A 22,405-nucleotide genomic window follows, 5' to 3' on the forward strand; every position below is an offset into this window, starting at 1 on the left:
CATCAGATGTCCAATGCACATCAGAATACCAGTGTTCGATCCATTGTCCACCTATCTCCATTTAGTTTTTGTTTTTTGTTTTTGTGGTTCTGGGGACTGAACCCAGGGCTTTGTGCATGTGAGGCAGGCACTCTACCAACTGAACTATATCTCCAGCTCCCCCTATCACCATTTAGAAAGGTCAAAAGACATTTCAAAGAGACCCTACAGCAGGTCCATGCACGTAAGGCCTGAAGCAGTCAGAAGAACATACTGAATGCTGCACCTCACCTGCCCTTACTGAGGGCCAGTGCTGACCTCCAGATGTAAGAACATGGCTACAGCTTCAGGAAACCCAGTAATGTGCCACAGTGATAGGAATAATAATTTTTTAAGCAATGGAAAATTGCATTGCATATAGGTACCAGGTAGGGTCCTTGGTTTTTGGCATGGATTAATTTCATTCTTCCAACAACTGCTGCTATAGTTTGAATTTTTTTCTTCTACTATTTTTATTGTGCATTATAGTTGTGTATAATGATGGGATCTGTTGCCACATATTTGTACATGCACACAATATAACAATTATAGTTCGGATTTTCAATGTCCACCAAAGGCCTACATACTAAAGTCTTTGTCCCCAGCTAAAGTACTACTGTGGGAACTTTTAGGAAGTGGGGCCTGGTGGAAGGAAGTTAGATCTTTGGGGACATGCCCTTGAAGGGGATATTGGGACCCCAACCCCTTTCTGTCTCTCTCTTTTTGCTTCCTGATCACCATGAGGTAAACAGGCCTCCTCTGCTACCCACTCCCATGATAATATGTTGTGCCACCAAGCAACAATCAAGTGACCACTGTCTTGAAACCTCTGAAACTGTGAGCTAAAATAAACCTTTCTTCTTTTTAAGTTACCTCCATACATATTACAGTAACAGAAAACTGACTAATATACCCCACAAGGCAAATACACTAATTGCCTTTTTTTTTTTCCACAAATAAAAATGTATTACTTAACTTTTTGGCCTGAGAATGAAATACTTTAAAAATTAGGGGGAAAAAAACATAACTGGCTTGGAAAATCTGAGGGAGAGACAAAATTATAAGATATAGGAAGAAGAAGAAGGAAAGAAAGGAATAATGTCAACTCTGTTTTTTCACAAATAAGAAAACTGGGGAGGACATAGTGAAATGTTTTCCTAAGGTCCTGAGAAAAAGCTTGTTGCCCACTCTGGTGCCACCTCTAGCATAGAATGGCCATTGAGAGCCGTTCTGACATACACTCACTATGAAATCACCTGTCAAAAATATGTTCAGCACAGGGTGATGATGTTTAGAGGTTCCTGGAGATTATTTTGTACTTTAGTCATTAAATAGACAGCATAAAATAGTAAAAACTCAGTTTGGCACTTGTAGCAAGCATAAAATTTGAACCACAATCCAAATCTCCTTTCATTATTACCTTCCTCTTTCAACTGCTATTATAAAAAAAATTATAATTGTCTAGATTTTTACTCACTGTATGCACAACACGACCATTTCTATAATTGCCCACAAGTCATATTCTTCCTGCTCATAGCATTAGAACGTCCTGTCTTTCTAAAATAAATAAAAAGATCATTCCAAACTCTTCAAAGTGAACTAAAATAAAAAGAAAAAGAAAACAAAAAATACATTTATGCTTAAATCAAATTTAGCACAAAGTTCAGAAAATTCCCTTTCCCTCAGAAATATCATCAATATTTTATAAACTTATGAACTAACTCTTTGCTCATTCAATATCTAGAGATCATCTCTCTTCACTGACTGCATAAAACAAAATAGTTTTGTAATCAATCTTTAAAGTTATCAAATAAATAAAAATGATCAAGGTAAGGGCTAGGGATGTAGCTCAGTGATAGAGCTCTTGCCCAGCATGTGTGAGGCTCTGGATTTGATTCCCAGCACTGATCGATCAATTGATGGATAGATAGATTGTATAAAAAAAACAAGAATTTGAATTGGCCTGCTGCTAATAGTCATACTATAAGTCAACACAAAGAAAGGGTAAAATTAAATAGCAGAAGGTTGCTATGCAGGAAGAAATCTCTTGACCAGTGAAAGAGTACAAAAAAAGAGAGAGACAGACACTTGTTCACCCATGTCAAGTTATCATGAATACCTTTAAGGACTATATGAACTCAGCCCTATAAAGTGCTTAGCACATGTGCCTGGCACATTAGTAAATGTGCAACATTAGCCTGTATTAAATGCTCACTTCATTCAAAAAAGGTTACTCAGTTGCTCAGTGCCTGTGTTGCCTCATGCACAAAAGAGAGATAATGGTTCCTACATCCCAGGATTATTAGCATTAACAATGTTTTCAAACCACTTAGAAAAACAACAACAACATCAACAACATTAGCTATCAATATTATTCTTGATGCCCTTGAAAGAGAAGCTCAAGAGCTTTATAAGCGGGTATCTGAACCTAGTGGCTTGGAAGCACTAACGTCTCATTTCCCCACACTGGACATGGAGCTGAGCTTAGTCAGGGAGATTTAAGTGGTTGCCAGCTTTTTTCCAGCTGCTCAAGGAAACTCCCCAGGAACAAGGAACCCAAGGACTCTCTTCCTCATGGCAGCACAACGTTCCCTCCAGGAACTTGCAGCTGCCTCATTACCCAAACCTCAAATCTGACCAAAAGTGGCTGGGCGAGTTGGTGCACGCCTATAATCCCAGAGGTTCAGAAGGCTGAGACAGGAGAATCGTGAGTTCAAAGCCAGCCTCAGCAAAAGCAAGACATTAAACAACTCAGTGAGACCCTGTCTCTAAATAAAATATAAAATAGGGCCGGGGATGTGGCTCAGTGATTGAGTGCCCCTGAGTTGAAACCCCGGTACCCCCCTCTCCAAAATCTGACCAAAACCTATTCCTCTCTGTATTACTATATGCCAACTAATAGACTGTCCTTTCCCAAGGGGATTTAAGGACCATTTTAGAATTTCTTAAAACAACCATTCATTCATGCAGCACTCACTTCCAAGTGTTGCGACAGGAGCTAGGACACATGGACAATTTCTCCCAGTGTGGGATACTCACTATTATTATTACCTCCCCTGGGACAGTAGGAAGCTTGGGCTCTAGGAGTAAGTTGCCCAAGACCACAGCTCCTCAGGGGTGCAGACAGGACCCAAACCTGGTATAATTTCAAAGCCAGCCTTCTTCATTGTCTTACCAAACCAAATGTGCGAAGAAGAAAAGGATAAGAACACTTCTTAAAAACCAAAAGTTATTCTAAAAACAAAATCAAAATTCATTTTCCAATTAAACTATTGCTTAATAAATGAAAGCATTAAATAAAACCCCATCTACTACTCCATATGGCCAGGAAGTGTACTTTAGTCCTGACGACTCTATAACTCAGGGGCAGTCTAACTATGACTCATGGATGGCTCTAGTGACCACTGCCACAATATTTATGTGTTGTGACTTGTGTAAACAAAATCATCTCTCATGCCACCAACTTACTGTTGTTGTTGGTTTACAATTAACTCTCTAAATATTTAACCTCATGCTCACACAGAGATGAGTCAATCATCTAAGAATGACAGGTCAATCAGTATGCAAAGTGTAGTCTCCAACTGATGACTACCTGCCCCACTGGGTCTAAATCCCAGATGAATTTCTCTGAAGCACAATCGATTAGGAAACATTAACAAAACTGAGAACTCAAAAATAAACATTAACATTTACAGTCAATTAATTGTGCCAAGATAATTCAATGGGAAAGAGTAACTATTTCAATAAATGGTATGTCCTCACACCATACACAAAAATTCACTCAAGATGGATTAAAGACCTAAATGGAAGAGCTAAATCTATCAAACTCTTCGGAGAAAACAAGACTTATCTTCATGAACTTTAGTTAAGCAAAAATTTTTAGACATCATGTGCAACCCCCCCCCAAAAAAAGTACACTACATACAGTTCATCAAAATTAGAAACTTTTGTGTTATGACTGATACTATCCAAAAAGTGAAGAGAGTTCACAGAATGAAAGAAAATGTTTTCAAGTTACCTTTCTTATAAGCGATATTTCTGGAATCCAAAATATACAGAACCCTTAAAATTCAATGATGAAAAGACAACCCAATTTAGAAACATGCAATGAATCCAAATAGACATTTCTCCAAAGAAGTACAAATGGCCAAGCTCATGAAAGACCATCAGTCATTAGGAAAGAGCAAATGAAAACTAAAATGAGATACAACTCACACTCACTAGAATGGCTATTTTAAAATGGGGTGGGGGTGGGGGCAATAAGTGTTGGTGAGAATGTAGAGAAATTAGAACCTTCAGCGGCCTCTTCAGAAAACACTTTGCTGGTTCCCCAGGGGTTAATAGTTGTAAGAATCATCAATTCCACTCCCAAGTATACACCCAGAGAAATAAAAACAGATCCACAAAAACCTATACACAAATGTTGATAGCAGCATTATCTTAAACTGCCAAAAGATGGAAAAAACTCAAATGATCATCATCTGATAAATGATTAGTAAAACGTGGCATAATTCACAGAAAGGAATGGAGAACTGAAAAATGCCACCATAGATGAACCTTGAAAATCTGCTAAGTGAACGAAGATGGTTATAAAAGGCCACATGTTTATTATACAGTTCACATTACATGCAGCATCCAGAATAGGGACAGCAAGTAGATTAATAATTGCCAGGGCTCTGGGTGAGTTTGGAGGGAAATGGACAGAGACTGCTAATGAACATAGAGGCAATAAAAATTGACTGTGGTGACAGGTGGAGAACTTTGTAAATACAATAAAAATCACTGAATTTTTGTATACTTAAATTAGATGGGCTGTATGGTGAGAAGCTATTTTTTAAATGTTTATGAAGATTTCAAATTAAAATATAATATAAAATAGTTCTTTTAGGATAAATAATGAAGTATTTTTTAAAACTCTCAATATTTTTAGGCTATTTGAACACTTGTGCTCGAAGGAGCAATAAAAAGCTTGGGCATTTCTTCAATTCTACTTTAAGAATAAAAATAAAACAGGTTTTTTTGAACACCTGTTAATTTAAACAGGAATAAAGTGTCCCCAAAGGCAAATACCCAGCACTTTAGGAGCTGAAATTGCTTCATGGGCTTCGTAAGTTATTAGTCTGCTGTAAAATGCTTTGTAAAGTTTACATAAAGCATTTTATGGATCTTTCAATGTTTAGTTTTCTTAAGAGAGTGCACACTTTGAAATGGCCTGGTGTTAGCACCAGAGCTCCCATTTCTCTACAATTTTCTTGTCTTCTACCAAAGCGGCCCTTTGAATAATACTCCCCAATAATGCACAGCCAGCTGGGGCACTCCCATAGAGTCTGAGTTGACAGCTTAACTACCTCCTCAGACATTCCCTGCCTCCCCTGCTTTTATGGGTGGCACACTCCTTTTCTCTACTTCTATTCACTTCAGTACTTTAGTTAAGAAAAATTCTCATTTTCATATGTAAATTGTGGACATGAGGATAAAAATAAATTATGCCACATAATCATACCAGATGTGCATCAACTCAGTTTCCCTTCTAATGCAAAAAAATGTGTTAAATCTGTTATCACCAAGCCCACTTCCTAAATACATTTATACACAACAACCTCCCCTTCCTCCTTCAATAATATCAAAATGAAAACAATGCTAGAAAATGCAATTATTGGGCTGGGGATATAGCTCAGTAGGTAGAGTGCTTGCCTCACATGCACAAGGCTCTGGGTTCAATCCCTAGTACCATACATACAAAAAAAAATGCAGTTATTAACATGGAATTTCATACATTTAGATTTGCAAAATAAGCTTTAAAAATTTAAAGCTTAGAAACCAACACATGCTCATGATAAATTCCAAATAGCACAGCAAGCCATCAAATGAAAAACAAATGCCCTGACATTATCCAGTACCCTCCAATCTCCTTCTTACTCTACAATACCACTTTGTATTTAAAAACTAGGAGAAATCTTTATACATACACAAATATCTACATATATAAATTCTTAAGTGTCTTACCCATACACATGGATTCAAAATACACATTATCTTTACTTCCCTTTTTTTACACCATTACTTCACACCATCCTAGCTGTCTCCTCCTCTCTGCATACACAAATTAACCTCAATTCTCTTTTTTTTTTAATTGTGGAAAAACACACAAAACCTACAATTAGTCATATTTAAATGTTGTGTGCATGTGTATATATGTGTGTGTACAGTACTAAGGGATTTAAATCAGGGGTGCTCAAACACTGAGCTACATCCCCAGACCTTTTATTTTTATTTTGAGATAGGGTCTTACCAAGTTAAGACTGGCCTTAAACTTGTAATCCTCCTGCCTCAGCCCCCCTAGATGCTGGGATTACAGGTTCAGGGCCTCAGTTTAGTTTCTAAAAGAAACAGAAGTAGACATGTAAGAACGTGGACATATTTAATTACGATTCAAAGAGATTATGTTAAGTTTTTCTCCAAATGTGAACAAATATCAACCCACAAAAGTGAGTTTTTTAAGGGTTGAAGGTTTAGTTTGTACAAGCTGAGTCATCAGGAGGCAGTACCATAAAAAAAAGAGTTTTTCTATCATCTTGCCAATTCTAGATATTAATATTTTTTAACTTTACCAATGTGATTAGTAAAAAATATCTTGTTTTAAATTATATTTATTTAATTATGAATAAGTCTAAGCATTTATTTTTATATCTGTTGGCCATTTGTATTTTTTCCTACATTGGTCTTTGTCCATCTTTCTACTGCTTACCTTTTCTATTAATTTATAAGTGTACTTGGTATAAATTTTAAAAAGCAGACTTCTGAGCTGGGTGTGGTGGCTCACGCCTGTAATCCCAGCAGCTCAGAAAACTGAGGACTTGCTTATCGTCATGTAAGCTAGCCAATCATAGAAATTAAAACACTAATAACTGGGACCTATGGGCTCTAGACAGGACTGGAATTTTCCAGTTATCACAAGTTCAAAGCCAGTCTCAGCAAAAGCAAAGCGCTAGGCAACTGAGACCCTGTCTCAATAAAATAGAAAATAAGGCTGGAGATGTGGCTCAGTGATTGAGTGCCCCTGAGTTCAATCCCCACTACCAAAAAAAATCTGTATTGAGTCAGCCAGTGTTCCAAGTACAAAATCCTATGAAGGGAATATTAATGGTAAACCATTTTACAGATGCAGAAACTAAAGGACAGAGAGATTAAGTAATTGATCCACTTACACTGCTGATAAGTGGAAAAGAATACTTGAGCTCAGGCTGCCTGTTACCAGAACTGGCTCTTTTGTGGGGAAGGGGGTCCTGGGGAATGAATCTGGGCCCTTGTTCTCTCTAGGCAAGAGCTCTACCACTGAACTTCACCCCCAGTTCTTTTTATTTTATTTAAGACAGGGTCTAGGCTGGCTTCGAACTTGCAATCCTCCTGTCTTGGCATCCCAAATAGCTGTCATTATTATGGGGAGATGCCTCAGAGGGCACTCAAATTTCAAATCAAAAGAGAGATTTATTTACCTGGCCAGGGACTGTCACCCACCACAGAGACTCAAGCTCTGTAGGAGGACTGCAGCTTCTTGGTCCATCCCAAGAGAATATAAGCACAAAACCCACAACTCAGTGACTTGCTTATCGTCATGTAAGCTAGCCAATCATAGAAATTAAAACACTAATAACTGGGACCTATGGGCTCTAGACAGGACTGGAATTTTCCAGTTATCAAGCAAGTGATAAACAGAAGCTAAAATAGCATTAGCTTTGCAGTTCAGTTGACCACAGTCCTGGGTTCAAGCAGGTGCTAAACAGTCACATCCTGAACTTGGGCAGGGGTCGATGGGGCAAGAATCTACTTCAAAGTCATGTAGACCCACAAGGGCATTCACATCCAGCTCACCATGACCACCACTGCATCCTTAGCAGGGTACAATTTGCGGAGTACAAAGTACAGAAAGACAAAATTTTTTTAAATAAGAAAAGAGCTTTCATTTCAGTTTCTCAGAAACAGTTCTTGTAACTTGTTTTATAGAAGGCAGCAAAATGGAGTCTTATTCCTGTATATGACAGTTCTTGCTTTATAATTGTCTTATTTCACTTATCAAAATCTTATATTCATAATCTATAATAATCTATAACCTATAACTTACACTCTTATTGATTGTATCTATCAGTTCACACCACAATAGCATTATAGGTACGTACCACTCTGTCTGCCTCAGAACTGGTTCTTAACTATTTAGCCACATTGCCTCTACACTATCTGATCAAAAAGCTTTAAAGATGCACACCAAAAATGTTTAAGTGAATTCTCTTGATTTTTAAAGCATGTTTTTCTCTTTCCAAGTCAAACATAACTTTATCAAGCTTAGTTTTTAAAAAAAATATGTGATTCTTCTGGGCAATGTATGAAGTAAACTCTCTAAAGTACAACTTTACGTCCTTATGTAAGAGATATAAAGGATATTCTTAAGTGTGTATGTTATGTATGTCAAGGTGGTGCTATGATTAGAAGAATTTATCTTGTCCCCAGCCCCCAATTTAACGTCTGCAGCTCTGGACTACCAGAAGCAGCGCTGGTCTGTTTTCCAGGAGTTCAAAGCTATATGAAGAAATCAACAACCTCATCACATTCTCAGAAGTCTGGTAGGTCCCTGATTATAAAAATGGGGGCAGTGTTTTTGCAAAGACTGATAAGTGCTTCTGGCATCTGGGGGGGTCAGCAAATATTTCAAACATTAGCTGTCCTTCTTTAGGTCCTTCATAAGAAAGAACCTCTCTACCCAAAACACCAGCAGCACTGCCACTGGGAAACTCCAGCTGATGCGATTCCTCCCCAGTGCTACAGCTCACTGACAGATTCATAACTTTTTCATTACTCTGTCCTACTTATAACCTAAATAACTTTTTTGATCAGGAGCTCTAGACTTATGTTTACAGTAGCTAATTTTTATTACTCCCCAAGTCTTACAAAAGTCAGGCAAGGAGAATGGAAAGATAATGCTGAGTAGAAGAGGAGGGTTCTTTCTAATAATTAGGAAATACCCTTCAACCATGCATAAGGAAGGACAAATGGAATGAACATTGTGGTTCTTTTCAAACACTTAAGTCCTGCTTTCTATCTGCCATACCACTGCAGGGGGAAAAAACATCAGAGACAGCTCCACTGGACCTCTAGCTTCCAAGAAATGGCAATTCTGGAGCAGCCCGCATCCCTCCCCTCCCCCCATCATAAGGAAATAATTTACTGCTTCATGCTTTTCAAAGCCTCCAGCCAGAAGCCACTGCTGGGCCGAGCGATTTGCATAAAGCGCCTCATTGGTTAACCAGCTGGGTCTAAATGGCCTAATACTCCTTATTCAGCAACCTGCAACTGGCACAAACCACACCGCTGGATAAGAAAGTGTGTTCTTAAAACTGCTTTCTGTAAAATCCTATGATCTGCAGAGTAGAATTTTCTGGGGGGCGGAAACTGAATAATTGCTTAGGAGCTTAAGAGAAAGGAAAAGACCAAAAAAAATAAATAAATAAAACGGATTGTATTACAATAAAATACAATGTAAAAAACAATTTGAGATTCAAACCACAAGACTTTAAAATCCGTAGCTTGAGAGCTCTTTGTTGGATTGCTCCGCAAAGTCAGCAGATATGGTCGGAAAAAGCCCACTATCCACCCACTCACTTTCAATATGTACTGTCAACTGTGTACTGGGCACTGGGGCACTGCAAAATTCAGGAAAACTGGGTGACAGCACCGGTAAGCTGTGATGCTTGTTTCTTCCTCAATACTGTAAGAAGAGTGAACATGATACTCCATTAAGGATTCTCCAAGTTGAAGAGGACTGAGTGACTTTCCAGATTCCCAGTACCCCTTGGACATTCCACAGCCATCTAAGAATGGTAAATCAGGGCCTTAAGCACTGGGAAAGTCTCCCCTTAGAAACCTCCTCAGTAGCATCAAGACTTTGTCTTCCTACAACCAAACTCAATGAATGTGCTAAAAGTTCCAATATTTTAGCTTCCGAGTGAAATTTCTCTTGCCCTGGGGCATAATTCCCTTTTGTTATCATGTCCCAGTTTTCTGTTCATGATTCGGGTGGACACTGGGGACTCTCAGAACCAGAAGCAGGAATGCAATCCAAATGTATAGTTTTCTAGGACCTAGGAGGCAGGGATGAGGCCTGCCTTCCATGCCACCCCTTTTAACTCAACTATAGAAAAACTACTGTGTCCCTCTCCAGAATATGAGCAACTCATTTCAGCCTTAAAGGGCTAGCTGGAAGAGGAATTAAACCCTAAGAATAAAGTAGAGCTGCCCCAGAACACAAGAATTTCCCTCTCTGGAGTTGTTTGCTTATTACAATACAAGAAAGCAGAGCACAATTGGGTCAGAAGAGCAGAAGATCCTTCCAGCACCAACTTTCTGGGATCGGGTCCAAAGGGAGTCGGCTGGGCCAGCTCCAAACCTGACACAGTGAACTAAAGCGTGGCTTGGTCAGTCTTCCAGAAGGAAGTCTGCAAGTCCAAGACTTCTAAGCTTTTCATCCTACAGCTGCTTTGAAAATAAGACACTTGTTCCAACAGGAATTGATACGGAAAGCTCTATCCTTGTCCCTGTTGCCAATCCAATAACAAGGACAAGGCTTTCAGAAAAAGGAGAAAGAAGTTTTATTGTTTTGTTAGTAAAGGAGAAAGACAGGGAACTCCTGTCCCAGAGGCTGTGATTCTAACTGACAGGGGGGACGGAGGGTTTTTGAAGAGGGGATACAAAGGCGACACCCCAGCTGTGCCATCAAGACTCATAATTCATTTGTAGCCTTGAAAGACAGCCATTTCTTAGATCCGCAGGTGCCAGCCCTGAAGTCTGGACTCTTTTCATTCCTGTGGTCAGTGAGCCGGAGGGCAGATAACTCAGGGCAGATAATCTGGCCCAGGGTGGGAGGAAGGTTAATCTTGCTTTCCCTGTGGTTAGGGAAGGGGAGAGAGAGAAGGAGGAGGGGAAAACATGTCAGTTATACGTGTTTTTAAAGAGCATCACAGGCAGAGCAGCAAGGCTCATATTCAAAGCATGAGTGGACCCCTGTTACAAACTGACACGTTAGGGAACAATCTGAGCATAACAGGAAGTCCAGTTTTGTCTGTGAGAAACACTATGTGAAAGCAGAAGGCTACTCAGCTGAACTGGGCTGCATAGTAATGCACAAATGCATACACTTAACAAGTGCATTCAGAGTCACACCAAAATACCACTGGGGGTACAGCCTGCGTCCTTTCAGATACCCCTCCTCCCACCACTTCACAACTTGACAGCTGTAACTTCCACCACCAACTTCCACAAATATACTTCAAGTCTTTTTCAAAGTAAAGGGACACATTTATCATAGTATTTATGAATTTTTAACTATTTAACATTTGTAAAACTGTAATACCATTTTTACCATGCTCTTTTTCTTTCTTTTTTCTTTTAATGTGCTACTAATAAAGATGAATGCTGTGCCCCTAACTAAATTTTTTCCTGTAAGACCTGTGGGTTTTGTTGTGCAATTTTTCACAATGTGGTAATTTTTAGCATGCACATGTCATGTTATGTTATATAGCAAGACTATTTCCAGGGCTCTAACCTAGAGTAAAAGGCACAATGTACAACAGTTTTGTTTTTCTGATACTGGGGGTCGAACCCAGTGACATTCTACCACTGAGCCACATGTCCAGCCTTTTTTATTATTTTAAGAGAGGGACTCACTAAGTCTCTGAAGGCCTCACTAAGTTGCTGAGACTAGCCTTAAACCTGTGACTGCTGCCTTGGCCTCCTGAGTCACTGGGGTTACAGGCCTGTTCCACCATGCCCAGCACTTTTGGAGAATTCTTACATGTGAAAATATTCAATGTTATGTGAAATTGTTAGGATATAAATGAGAACATACAGTATGATCCAGTTTATTTTAACACTACAATGAAATACAACAAAGTGTAAGAGGGTTTATTCTCTCTGGGATTACAAGTGATATTTTCTCCTCTGTAGTTTTATTTCCCAAAAGTACAGTGCCATGTACTAGAGTTTATTATACTCACTGTTCATAGCTGGCACTCAATTCGCTCTATCATCTCACATGCCTCCATGCCTGCCTTCTCCAGGGTATCCCCCAGTACTCAAGAATCTGAAAAGTTAAACCATATTTCCAGACTTTGCTGCTATGGTACTGACAATTAGCAGCTTTCATTATATTTGGAAGGTGACAAGGGGGTTCAAGTCACTCTCCTGCTGTGGCTTCTCCTGCCAGTCAAGGTCCCGAGGTTATCAGAGACCTAGATAGTTAATAGGGGACCTGACTGATTCCAAAGAGTTACAACAAATTAGGTCTAGCCACTCGCCTCAGAAATCACACAGAAAAAATAATGGTGAAAGACAGGAAAGGAATTTAATCAATACAACTATACTGGAAAGACAAGAGGGATCAAGAACTCCAACCCCAGTTTCAAGGGGTACTGACATGAGCTTTAGGTTTGAATCAAAGAAGATCTGGGGTAGGGACAAGAGGTATGCACAGCAGGCATGGGTCTGGGTCATTCTGTGGTCTGGCCGATCATTATCTGTTCTGGTCACAGAACAGTCTTTTTGTGTCTAGAAAGTTGATTCTGCTCAAGGGCACTCTCCATTGCTTCCTAGGATGTGTATCTATCTGACCTGGGGCAATTCAGTTCTCCTGAGATGACTGCTCTTGCTTAGGGAGAGGTCTAACCAAGGGGTGATCTGCCTTCAGGGCTCCACTGTTCCTGGGAGGTATGAGGCAATGACTGAAGATTTATAGGCACAACTTGGGGAGTTCTGGAACAGGCTTATATGAAAGCTGCCAGTTGAATGACCCTGCAAATCTTGAAAATACTTTTAGTTATCTTAACTTGGAACCTTCACTCTTGAAGGAGGACAAGAAAGGTTAGGTCAATTTAAGACTAATAAACCTGTCATTACAAGTTTTTAGACACATTCCATAAGTGATTAGCATGCCTACATGCAGCGTTGAGCAGGAATCTGACCCAAAGTTTAATGTAATAAAGGAGACAGATACAGAAGGCAAAAATGCTTTAAGTTACCTATTGGCATCTGCAGGCCTTAGTGAAGAGTCAGCACTTTGAGCAAACGTAACCTCTAGGTCCCTGTTGTATTGGAAAAGAAAAGGCAATTGCAGCAACCAGACTTGGAGCTCCTGTGTCAAGCCACCAGCAGTAGACGTCAAGGTGGTAGGACAGCATCAGCCCCTGACCTCTGGGATCACTGTGTTCTTAAATTCAAGAGCTTCCCAATGGTCCTCCAGTACTAGGGATTGAACCCGGGAGTCACAAATGATAGGCAAGCAATCTACCACAGAACTACATTCCCAACCATTTTTATTTTATTTTGAGACAGTCTTGCTGAATTGCCCAGGCTAGCCTTGAACTTGCAATCCTCCTGCCTCAGCCTCCTGAGTAGCTGGGATTACAAGCATGTGCCACCATGCCTAGCAGGCCCCCAGGATCCTTGTTCCTCTAGTTCTGCCTATTATTGTTAAACACCTAATTTCTTCCATTAAATCCTCTTCTGCTTAAAATACATAGAGTGGTCTCAGCTTCCTGCACTGAACCCTGATACAATGGACACCACCACTTCACAGGTCTATAATGCCTTGATCCTGTCAATAATCCTATGAGGAAAGCAAGACAGGAATTCCCCACATTTGACAAGCAAGGAAACCAAAGCACAGAAAGCTTAAGAACTAAGAACAGCCATGATCCCCCCAATACTGGAGAGGTTCAAAAAGATACATAGGGGAGGGGCATTAAAAGAACATATAAACTTCAGGTGGTGAATACTTTAAAGGCCTCTTATCTAAGAGTTTCTCAGATTCCATAATTTGCTTCAAAAATCAGTAGGAAGGGAGAAAAACCTGGATCACTTCAAAACTCAACTTACCTCTCCAGAATTTTCCAAAGAATAGAATCCCAGTTAATAATAATCCACAAATTTAGGGGAGGAAGAGAGGAGGAGAGGAAGGATTGGTCAACAAATAATGACTTACATTATCAGCCAGGAGGTCTAAGGTCCAGTGTTTTATTGCACAGTGCAGTGATTATAATTAACATTAACATATATTACAAAATGGAAGAATTTTGAATGTTCTCACCACAAAGAAATGATAATTTGAGGTGGTGGCTATACTAATTACCTTGACTTCACATGTGCCAGGCAAGCGCTCTGCCACTGAGCCACAGCCACAACTCTACTCCTTTTATCTTAAAGAATAATAATCTCTCTTCCCTGACTCAAGTTCCTCATCTCTGCAGTACCCAACTCAGCAGTCTTACCTTCCAAGCCCACAAAAAAGAGGCTGCCAAAAGCCCTGGCACCGATTGATCTTTCTCTCTCTTGACTTTTGGATGTCATAGAACCAAGCCAACAGCTCCAGCACCCACACTCAATCTCCAGCTCTTTCCTCTCCAGGAAAACTCTACCCTCACTTAGATTTTCTTTCTTTCCTCGTTCACTACGGGGAATGTCTACTTTTTAAATGAAGGTGTCTCTCAAGGTTCTATGTTCATGTTTTCTTCTTATTCTAGCACTGTTTTCTTGAGGCAAAAAGGTTCCTTTGAGAAGCTGAGAAATAGCAGAGAAAAGTGTCCAGAATACTCAAAGACACGACTGGGTGTAACTGCAAGGCTCTGTGAAATCTATAGAGCCCATTCATGGGAACCCACTCTCCACATGCTCACCCCCTACTCCCAAAGGAGGTGTCCAAACCAAGGACCCCCAGGCTCCTCCCCTTTCCTAAGAAGCAAAAATGCAAAGCTGAGGTGCACAAACCCTCCATCTGATTGTAAAGAAATTCTGCCTCAGGAGCCATCTTATACTGCTGAGAAACCCAGCATTAATTCTTAAGTTGCTCCAGAGCTTAAAAGTGGACCTAGTTACAGCCTTTGAATTATATTATTCTGGGTACCCAATATATATTTATCAGTTGATGTACTGCTTTAGGGATTTTGTTAGCTTTAAAACAAAACAACAGCAAGGGCTGGGGTTGTAGCTCAGTGGTAGAGCACTTCCCTAGGATGTGTGAGACACTGGGTTTGATTCTCAGCACCACACATAAATAAATAAATAAATAAATAAAAGGTCCATCAACAACTAAAAAATATATATCTTAAAAAAAAACAGCAAATGAAATAGGCAATTATGTCCTAACCCCTTAGGATAACATTAGTAAAGCTGAAGAAAGTTCATAGATATTAGACTCTTCTTATGGAGACCAGTTTCATCACTATGGTTACAAAATACTGCCATTGTTTCCCAGGACACCCCTGGACATCAATGAGCATGAAGTCAGGAACAAAAGACTGAATTCCTCCCCAGTTTTGGTGAACCATGCTCACCAAGGATCAGAGCATTAGGAGATTACTGAGATACAATGCAAGAACAAAAAAACTGCCAAAGAAATTCCACTAAGACCTCATGAACTGTGTTTCAAAATGTAATTAGCCAGTTTAGAAAAATGGAAAGTAAACAAACATAAGCCTGATTTTCCAACTCTTTGTAAAAAGCTTTAAGGAGTTGTGTATGGGTTTTTTCCTACTTTTGTTTTGACTAGACAGTTTTCATGAGAAGAAAAAATGCTGCCTAATCCCTACATACTGTAACATTAGTTCAAACCCACAAAGTGTTTCAAAACTTTGTCTGTGATAAAAACCAATCTAAGTTTTTCCATAACAGCTGCTTTCCTGAAACATCAGCAACTTTAATCTCATAAGGCAAACTACAGAATAAAAGCCAAAAGTAAAACCCTATTTCCTTTAAAAGCCAAACAGATGTTTTATATAATCAGACCAATCCACTATTAGAATGTCTTACACACACTACCCTAACTCCCAGGTTGTTTTAAAATCATCTAAAACATCATTCATATACATGCCAGAAATTATAGGAAATGTTTTTAAATACATTTTAAATAGGGCTGCAGGGGTTCACTTTGGACTACTTGAGAAACCTAATATTTTGGTACGATCACAGTGGTTTACATCAGTAACTCAATCATTCCTGCTCTCAACACCCAGTTGTAACCCAAATTCAACTGACAACAGCAGTATGTAATGAAAATTCACTAGCAAGCCTGCTTGACTGTGAACATAAGAGGACACATGATCTTTAGCTATTAAACAGGTGTTCCCACCTTTCTCAAATACTGAAAACAGCTGGGGTCATACCTTAGTGGTAGAGCACTTGCCTAGCATATGTGAGGCACGGGCACTGGGTTCGATTCTCAGCACCACATAAAAATAAATAAAATAAAGACTATTGACAACTAAAACCAAACAGCTTGGTCAAGGAATAAAAAAGAAATTGCAACCAATGCCTAATTCTGCAGAAATACAGTCTTAGATAAGGATTTCCTTTTTTTTTTTTTTAACATTTTTCAGTTGATGATGGACCTTTATTTTATTTATTTATATGTGGTACTGAGAATCATGCCTCACACTTGCCAGGCAAGTGCTCTACCACTGAGCCACAATCCCAGCAGGGGGCCCCCCTTCCTTTTTAAGGTCAAATTATCATAGAAAAGCCAGCCAAGTGCTGCCACCGTCACTGCTCTACCTGTTAGCAGGTGATATCTTGCCCAGGGAGGAAAGAATCTGGGCCATAATGCTCACTGCTCCAGAAATATGTGGACTCAAATTAGTATGAAAAGAGTTGTGTTGTTTTTTTTTTCTTTTTTTTTTCTTTTGGTAGTTGTAGATGGACAGCATGCCTTTATTTTATTTGCTTAATTTTGTATGTGGTACCAAGGATTGAACCCAGTGCCTCACTCATGCTAGGCAAGTGCTCTGCCACCGAGCTATAGCCCCAGTCCTGAAAAGAGATTTTTAACCAGACACAGTGGCACACACCTGTTGGAGGCTGAGGTAGAAAGATCACAAATTCAAAGCCAGAGTCAGTAATTGTACTTCAAAAATAAAAAGGGCTGGGGATGTGGTTCAGTGGTTAAGTGCCCTTGGGTTCAATGCCTAATACCAATAAAAAGAAAAAAGTTTTATTTAAATCCAGCTTTATTGTTTCAAAAGTTCCATCTCTGAAAAGCTCCAGGGTGAGGAAAGCTTTTCAGAAGGGAAGGCATGTATTCAGACAAAAGCCTGGAGTTTCACAGGTTCAGCCCCCTTCAGTCCTTGGCTGAAAAGAGTTGGCTGAAAAAGAGTCTCACGGGTCCCTGAAGCCTCCTTATCAAAAGAAGCTAGGGCATACTGGGACCAGCATCTGTATCTCCCTTTTAGATAAACATGTTATCTTTTTAATTCAGAAGAAAAGATATTACAGAGCGCTTTCTTAAGAATTTAGAACACAAAAGAGAGGATATTAGAGATGGAGAAATAGATTGGAGAAACAGTTGGAAGTAGAGGGGGGGCTGTCTCCACTCTCAGCATGAGGAAGCCATTCCCAATTTCAGAAGGGGGAGGGGCAAATTCAGACCTTCTCTGAGGGTCCTAAATGTTGATAACATTAAAACACCTGGGAAACTGAGAAATAAACCTTCCAAGTTTCATAGGCCACTCCCAGTCATTCAGTATCTGTGGGAAATCTACTGCCTGTATTAATACAGAAAGGCGGTGGGAAGCCAGCAATAGGGCAAGGGTGTTACCTTTTATCTCTTCAGCACAGGATGAGTCAGAAGCTGCCTTCCATTCCCTACAGACTCTCTCTCAATCCTCCACGCAGTCCTCACACTCATCTACAACAGCCTAGAGCTATTTGTCAGCAGGCCCAGGTCAGCTATCAGACAGCCCAAGAAAATAAGTCTGAAGAAACAACCTTTCCACCAGCTCTTCCCACCCCACACCCCCACCCAACTCCTCCACCCACACCCCACACACCCCATGCTGTTGAGGGAAGGGGCTGAGGCTTATCTTTCCAAGACCCTAAACTTGACTACAGCACATAAGGACTTTCCCAAGCCACCCTTCCAGAATCAGCTCACTGTGAGCCACATGAGCAGGATCACCACCTGTGTCAGTAAATAAAGCACATGTGTGGGTATTTTACCTGTGTTTTATAAAAATGAATAGAAAAATAAGTGTCCCATAGTAATGATAAAAATCACTGAATTCAAACTTAATGTATCTGAAACAAAGAAGAGCACCATCAAGCAGAAAAAAATCAGAAAAACAGCAATTCAAATACCACTGGACAGATGGTAACTGTGTACACAGCTGTAAAGAAAAAGATCAAAGTTGAAGAAAAAATTGAAAATGACTGAAATATATTATAAATGACATTTAAAGGGGTGTGATTAGACATTTTCACAGTATTTTAGCTTTTGGGGAATAGAAACACTCAAACCTATTAACACATTAACCCATTAACTGAATTACAAACATTCAACTTTAAAACCTCCAGAGAAATCTGGTTTGAAGGTACCTCTATTTACATCCGCATGTAAACCCAAAAAGCATTAATGGCTGCAAATTAGTGGCTGGAGCATGTTAAAAACCTTTGTGGTTAAAAAAAACTTCTGGGGTTACCCCGATAATTCAAAGAATGGGATCAAATACAGCACCTACAATATAATCCCAATTTTGCAAAGTAAAATGACTGAATATAAAACATCAAAATGTGGTTCTCTCTGTAGTAATAATATGTGGTTTTCCCTGTTTCACAATACCCCACATTGTTCATAAAAGCATCAGTGATGGAAAGAATAAATTTCTATGCCTGGATCTCTTCCAAGGACAGAAGCAACATGTGACAGGAGGACCTAACATTTCCAATCACTATCAACAAGAGCAGTAGGAAACAAGGGTTCTGTAACCAAAAGCCCTCAACAGGGGTCCTGCTAGGCCACAGTAAATACAGACTCAGCCCAGGAGAAAAGATCCAACATACCCCTGCAATACACAGGACATACTTGCAATGCATCCCATGACCAAACCAGGTGGTGTGGACAGGTCTAGGTGCAAGGACTCTTAAAGAGAAAGCTCATTACTGGTGTTAGAAATACCGAGGTGCTGCAAGAAATCAAATATGGGCTTGGAAGTGGGTGGGCAAGGCAAAAACTGTACTTCTACAGAAGGAGGTGCCCCCAGAAGGAATCTGGTGTGCAAGCACACCTGGGGAGGCAGTTTGCCTGCTTTTTTCCCTAATGAAGTTCTACCCCTTGTTCTGATAGAAAGAGTACTTAAAAAATAAAAAGGGCTGGGGATGTGGTTCAGTGGTTAAGTACCCTTGGGTTCAATACCTAATACAAAAAAAAAAAAATTATTTAAATCCAGCTTCAAAGGAAGATCGAAGAAACTTCATTGTTTCAAAAGTTCTACAGATTAGCTAATTTAAAATTGGGGAGGGCTACAGTTGTGACTGGATGCATGTCAGGAAATTTTTATATGACTATATTCTGACCACATGGTTTCCTAACTTAAAATAGTTCCATTATACAAGGTGAAATTTAAATTACAGTAAACATATTTTTGTGTTACATTACAGGTTTAACTTTGATAGAAAACATTAATATTATATTGGGGAAATATTTCTTGAACTGGGCTTGAAAACAGAGATTGAGGTTTTACTAGAAAAGACAAAAGGACATTTCAAGAGTATCATTGTTATTATGTAGTGTTAATTTACTTTCTTTCTTTTTTTTTTTGTTTTTGTTCTGCAGATTGAACCCTAGGGCACTTCACCACTGAGAACCCTCAACCCTTTCTATTCTTTGTATTTTGAGACAGGGTCTCACAAAGTCACTGAGAGTCTTGCTAAGTTGCTGAGGCTGGCCTTACCCTTGCCATCCTCCTGCCTCAGTCTCCTGAGTCACTGGGATTATAGGCATGCACCATCAAGCCCCAAGTAATTTACTTTTTAAATAAGTCTTCATGAACTTGCATATGAGTTTTAAGCTACAATCTGAATGTATTCAATCACTTGCTCTGAGAGGGGATATCCACTCTACTAATATCTCATTGAAAGGTGATGCTCTAAACGAGTCTTTGCGTGGGATTCAGTTGCCTCCAACTCAGATGATACCAGAGGTTTTGTGAATTGGCATAGGTGAGAAATGATAAGGATTGCAAGAACTCTCTATGCACACACTTTGTTCAAACTCCCACACTAAGAGACTCAGTCAGATTGCAACAGGGTTCCCCAGCCCTGACCCAGCTTCCTTGAAAATCCCAGTTTGGAAAAGCTCAGGGATGTCAGAATTTACTGTTTGTTCTAGCCAACACCTGAAGATAGGCACTAACCTTCCTTTCTTAGAGTATTTACTAAAAAGAACTTACACCTATGAATCCTTCCTCAGTTTCTTTGAGACATATATGTACATGGATTCAACCAAAAAATTTTCAAAAATAAAAAACTAGGCATGGTGTCACATGCCTATAATCCCAGCAGGTGGGGAGGCTGAAACAGGAAGATCACAAGATCAAAGCCATCCTCAGCAATTTATCTAGGCCCTAAGCAATTTTGCAAGACCCTGTCTCTAAATAAAATACACAAAAGGGCTAGGAATGTGTCTCAGGGGTTAAGCACCCCTGGATTCAATCCCTAGTAAACACAGACAAAAAAAAAAAAAAAAAAAAAAAAAGGAGGGGAATGTGTTTGTACTGAATACACACAGACTTTTATTGTTTATCTTTAATTATCTTTTGATACTGGGGATTGAACCCAGGGGTGCTTTACCAAGTTACACTCCAGTCCTTTTTACTTTTTGTTTTGAAGACAGGGTCTTCATAAATTGCTGAAGGTCTCACTAAATTGCTGAGGTTGGCCTCAAATTACAATCCTGCTGCCTGGGCCTCCTAATTCCCTGGGATTATGGGTGTCTACCATCATGCCCAACAAGTGCAAACTTTTCTTGCTGTTATTTTCTAAAAAATATAGCATGTTAAGTATTGACATAGCATGTACACTGTATCAGTGAATTAGGTATTGTAAGTAATCTAGAGATTATTTAAAGTGTATGGGAGAATGTGCATTGATTATATGTGAATACTGTGCCATTTGATATAAGAGAATTTGAGCATCTGCAGACTTTGTTAAGGAGAGGTCCTAAAACCAATCCTCCATGGATACCAAATATGGGATAATGCTACAAAGTGTCTTTCTCAAGGACCTAAAAACAGGTTGGGAATGTAGCTCAGTGGCAAGGCACTTGCCTAGTATGCAAGAGACCCTGGGTTCAAATCCCCAGCATCAAAAAAAAAAAAAAAGAAGAAGCTAAAAATCATTCTTTTAAAATGTAATCAACAAGGGTGGAGCTCCTATCTCCCAGTCTCTAAGCACAGAATCCTAACTTTGATCAGATCCAGCTAGCAGATCCAGATGACTTAATCCCATTTGCACTGACCAACCTTTAGTAACTTTAACTTTTCACTTTTTGGGCTCTACCTGAGTCCCACTTATTCCCTCCCTATTCCCTTCTCTTCTCCCTTTAAAAGGCCTACTTACTTCTGCACAAAAAGGATAGAGCTCTCAGTTCTTTACCCTATTATTACAATATTTTATTATTACTGAAAAAAATATTTTTATCCTTTAACTAAGGTTCTTCTTTGTTTATCCTTGACAAAGGATAGTCCTTGGTAGTATTCAAGGTTTTGTTAATTAATAAATAGACATCAGAAGTGGGGTTTCATTGGGGAAATCTCAGTGATCAAGAAATACGAGGCAGGGTATGTTAGGCAGTGCACACTGTGATCCAGCTCTTCAGGAAGCTGAAACAAGAGGATCACAAGTTCGAGGTTAGAGGCTAGTGTGGGCAACTTAGCAAGACCCCTTCTCAAAACAAAAAGGGCTAGAGTTGTAGTTCAGTGGCAGAGTGCTTGCCTAGCATGCTTGAGGCCCTGGATTTGATCTGTGCCCAGGTTGTTGTTGGTGGTGGGTGTCTATGATCTGTAGAAAATCCCTGCAGCTGGGCATTCCTGCCCTTGCCTGGACTGGCTATGAGACAGTTTGAGTCTTCACTCTGAATGGCAATCATGGGTTGATCCATCCACATGGTCCTTCCTGCTGGAACAGCAGTCTTAGTTATCTGAGTCCACCCAGAAAGTTAGCCAAGTCCTTACTATTAAAATACTGGCACCTCTATCCCAGCTGAGCTTTTCATGCAAGATACCTGACACAATACTAAGAGTAAAAAGCTGGAACTTCATGAAGCCTCAGAATAGACTACATGACTTCTGTGCATGCTTACCAATAAATGTCAGTATGTATGGTAGAATTTGGTCTGTAACTTTGACTTTTATAACCTGGACCAGGTATGAGGAAGAAACTAAACTCCATTATTGGCAGCCAATAGTATCTACCAAGACAGCCTTATTGTTACATACTCAAAACTGCCATAAGTTGATTTGAAAGTTATTCATTTATACTGTAATACTAAGAATAATAAGGAATATCAGTCTAAGTACAG

General features: G+C 39.6%; 1 protein-coding gene and 1 long non-coding RNA gene across 2 annotated transcripts in view; both read right to left on the minus strand.

Moving 5' to 3' along the window:
* Serinc5 (serine incorporator 5) overlaps positions 1–22,405 on the minus strand; it is a 106,505-nt gene that overhangs the window by 78,489 nt on the left and 5,611 nt on the right. The window lies entirely within an intron of this gene.
* Positions 10,635–13,076, minus strand: LOC144376435 (uncharacterized). The gene is made up of 2 exons (XR_013436922.1): positions 12,063–13,076; positions 10,635–10,952 (listed from the first exon to the last, which is right to left on the minus strand). It is a non-coding gene; the product is annotated as an uncharacterized LOC144376435 (long non-coding RNA).

The sequence above is a fragment of the Ictidomys tridecemlineatus genome, chromosome 1 (assembly GCF_052094955.1).
Source record: "Ictidomys tridecemlineatus isolate mIctTri1 chromosome 1, mIctTri1.hap1, whole genome shotgun sequence".
NCBI lineage: Eukaryota > Metazoa > Chordata > Mammalia > Rodentia > Sciuridae > Ictidomys > Ictidomys tridecemlineatus.